Source organism: Eurosta solidaginis, unplaced genomic scaffold, assembly GCF_040869045.1.
Source record: "Eurosta solidaginis isolate ZX-2024a unplaced genomic scaffold, ASM4086904v1 ctg00001862.1, whole genome shotgun sequence".
NCBI lineage: Eukaryota > Metazoa > Arthropoda > Insecta > Diptera > Tephritidae > Eurosta > Eurosta solidaginis.
This window is the reverse complement of record NW_027137305.1, coordinates 1-3751: the sequence shown is the minus strand read 5'-3', so window position 1 is coordinate 3751 and position 3751 is coordinate 1. Positions and strand designations below refer to the sequence as shown.

Genomic DNA, 3751 nt, shown 5'->3' with positions numbered 1-3751 from the left:
GTAAGTTAGTAAGCGAATTGCCTTGTAAGTGAGACACTGAATATATTTTCAAATTTGTTATTTAAGTGTTTTAGGTTGTTGAAGTTGGTGGATGCCTGCAGCGCCGATGATGCACTAAATCGCTCAACTCATGACGCGACGAAACTTTGTTTTTGCTTGTTGTTGTTTAAGTTTAATTTTATTATTTTAAGGGAATTTTTGGTTGCAGATAATCGCATTTGTGTTAGTTCAACGAGTCAGCAATAATCGCTAGCTACTCAAAATTCTAGAAAATGTTTTAACGAACTACCGGCTGGCATGTAGATATAAAAGCACTAGGGCGGTATAAAAAACTGTATACATATAAAAATCTATAAAATATTTTCAGGATATGTTTGCCTCAAAGCAGCAGCGGTTTTGTTGGTAGTTGTAGGGCTTCAATAGCCATCGCTTAGCCACCCTTTCCTTTTTTTTTCAAAACATTTTACAGCCACTGCTAGTCACTGCCACAAACCATTAAAATTCTTGTCATCGTTTGCTCCACACGCATGCCAAACAAATTTTAGATACAACTTTTAGCCAAGAATGATCCCCACATATGCCTATCTAGCCCTTACTCAGCCCTACCTCTAACCAACTGCATGTTGTTGCCCCCAATTGTGGCACACACAGTCGGCATGTGAACGCCAGATATTTTTATTGCATCGCCTGCAACTTTATGGCACTTTCATGAAATTCTTACAAACGCATACATACATACAATATCCGGCCGTTTGTCTTCTTCTGCCACCCGCACCGCATATGACACATGCTATTGCTAGTGGTTTAAACCTCTCACACCCTACCACAGTTTTTCGAAAACATAAATATAAGTCGACAATTGATCGTACCGTCCGGTGTTTTTGTACTTAAAATGGCAAATGATCTAAATATCGATTTCGATTTGATCACTGAATTTATTTTTATTTTACTGTCGTATATATGTTGGTGGTAGCTGACATTATTACAAACGTACATGCTCACATACGAGGGAAAGTTGATAACTTCGTACTTAAAAGTATTTATCGCGATGTTTTCGTATCTCGAGAAGTGTTTACATGGAAGCACCAATATCAATTTTCCCATGCAATAGCAGTTAATTGAGGCTTACGTATTCGTTATCAAAACTAGTACGATGTCTGAGATTGATCCATTCACAGAAAACCCGCAAGTCTATAAATGAGTAATTTTAACATGCATCATAGCAAGGTGATCACGTGCAAGGGGAAGAAGTAAATGATATGCTCACGACCAAGTAAAGAAATGATACACATGGGGTCAGCATTGCAAGATAGTACAGAAAAAGTTCAGATTCAAGGTGCCATCACCCAAATTTGATAAAATTATAATAGATAACACAGTTGATACACTTCTTCACTACTTAGCTTTGCGCAAAGGCGATATCGTAACCAATAAGGTTCTACTGAGGTGCGATTATTACTAGTTGAAACTTCTTCACTACTCACAAATGTTTACATGTTTAATGCCGGCTCCAAAAGGCATCTGCAAGGAAGATGAGTTTTTACTGAGAAACTTTTCATGACAAAAATACACGCGGAGTGCTTGCCAAATAATTGTCGAAGGGCGACAGCGCTTAAAAAACTTTTTTCTAATTTAAAAAAGATTTGTTTCTAAATGTTTGATGTTGCTTTGCCTGGGAATTGAAAGCAGGATCTTCGGTGTGCTAAGCGGTGCACTCTACCACCGCACCACGGTGGCCACAAATTTCGGTGCAATTGTCAAAATGCGTCCACAAATGCAGCGGTTTATTTATAATATATTCCCGATATATGGAAAAAGTAACAACTAGTTCCTATTGGTTAAGCTAAAGGAGAACAAGCTCGCCAGCCGGAAAACTTTTTGAAAGCCTACTAAAACAAACAAAATCCGCGAGTCATGCGGATGCACCACTCGTTTCGGTTAGGCTAATAGGATGGGTAAGCCGTATTACGGCCGCCATAGATCATCTTGAATGGCTTTAGATCTGAAAATAAACATTAAAAACAATCGATGTTGGAATAGATTAAAGAGAAATCACACATCAGCACTCAGAAATAAGAAGCACTATCCTGAAGCAATGCGAAGACCTTCCTGTACTGGGCAAGGGTTTCAAAAGGATGACGTTTTTTAGTTTTCGTTTGTTGCTACAATGGAAATTATGATGAATTAAACTGTTTTCATTCCAACATAACTATGTGTATTACATAAATAGTTTAACGGACCTAGAATTTTGTCAAAGGCAGTGTTTAGTTCTTAGCTTGCTATGTATTCTATTCTAGAACAGGAATAAATCCGGGTGCAGGCACACATAAAAGAGTAATTTCGGATTTTACAAAAAACGAATTTTCAATAATAGTTAATGAAACAACGTACGTCAGAACGCAAGATTATGTTTTGGTGATTAGATATATCGATCGTCATAGATTTTTGTCACTAGTTGAGCTAACAGAAAGTGTACCACTTAACACTGAATTTTGTTTTTTTTTTTTTTTTTTTTTTTTTTTTTTTTTTTTGATAATTGATGGCCCAATACCATGGCCGGCAAAAAAATAAATTGAACACAAAAACTTTACATTAAGTGCCACTCACATAATTTATATTCAAGCTGTGCATTCGAGCATACCGACTATATTGAGAGTTTGTGTAGCAATATATAGGCGTGCCATACGAAAATTAACATTTTCAAAATTTTTTGTCCTCCATATATGTAATACTCCTATATTGCTACAAAAGGCTAGGTACATTCCCAAACGTCAGAGTGAATAATACAATGTACCTAAATTTACATTTTTTCTTGTCACACTTATGCTGCTACAATCACAAAAATTTTATAGGCTCTAGCGAGCATTTTCTATTCGCAATATAGGAGTATTACATATATGTTGTCCTCTCTTTGTAAAAAATGAGTTCTAGGATTTTCACTGCTATGATTTTGTTGAGCCGTACTAATACTTAGAATCTCTGTTACTCGTTGGCTCACGTATTGAGAAGCAGTGGGAGGCGATTCGGCAATATTCTCTAGCCTCGTCCTCGTTCCTGTAAGTTCTTGGCGATATTCATACCCATGGTAGAGTTCCAACCAAGAAAATTTCATCTGCCGTATACCGCCTGATTACGGAACATTTTAAGTCCATTTTGAGTAATATATGCCTAGTAACTATATAAAAAATATTGGATCAATATTCCATTACTACAAAGGGGAAAATTTTAAAACCATTGAACTTTAACTTCAGGCCTGATAAAGAGCATCCCTACTACTAAAAATTTAGAAAATAGTAAGTAAGAAAAAAAAAGAGAAGAAATATCTACTTTATTTCATTTATAATTAACTAAGTTTTATATTTCGGCGGCAGCATAGCCCAAATTATTCAACTGCACCTTGTCAAAACCAAAGTACTCTGCACATTAGAGATTAAGTCTTAAAAATGTACTACATTCAACAATGTAAAACTGGTTTCATAATAATTGTATGTCGATGCAGTCTTTTATTTTTTATATGCATATTACTGTTAGATCCTTTTTTTCTATATAAAAAAAAAAAATTGGTCGTTTTTTTTGAGATTTGGTCCCTTTTTTCGATGAATTTTGTCCCCGAATGAAAACGTGGTGGCAACCGTGCACTCCACTATTAGCTCTTCGTTGTTGCTAGTTAAGACGCTGATGCTATTATCTACTCAGTATGCATAGTATACCACAACCTACCTTAAACTTTCAACCCCTGCCTGTACTTTCC

The 3751-nt window shown here is 36.0% G+C and overlaps 1 non-coding gene across 1 annotated transcript; it reads left to right on the top strand.

Annotated features, from left to right (window-relative positions):
- The first annotated feature begins 1401 nt into the window (after nt 1-1401).
- On the top strand, nt 1402-1519 carry LOC137236331 (U4 spliceosomal RNA). Its single transcript, XR_010948375.1, has one exon. It is a non-coding gene; the product is annotated as a U4 spliceosomal RNA (small nuclear RNA).
- Nucleotides 1520-3751: the final 2232 nt, after the last annotated feature.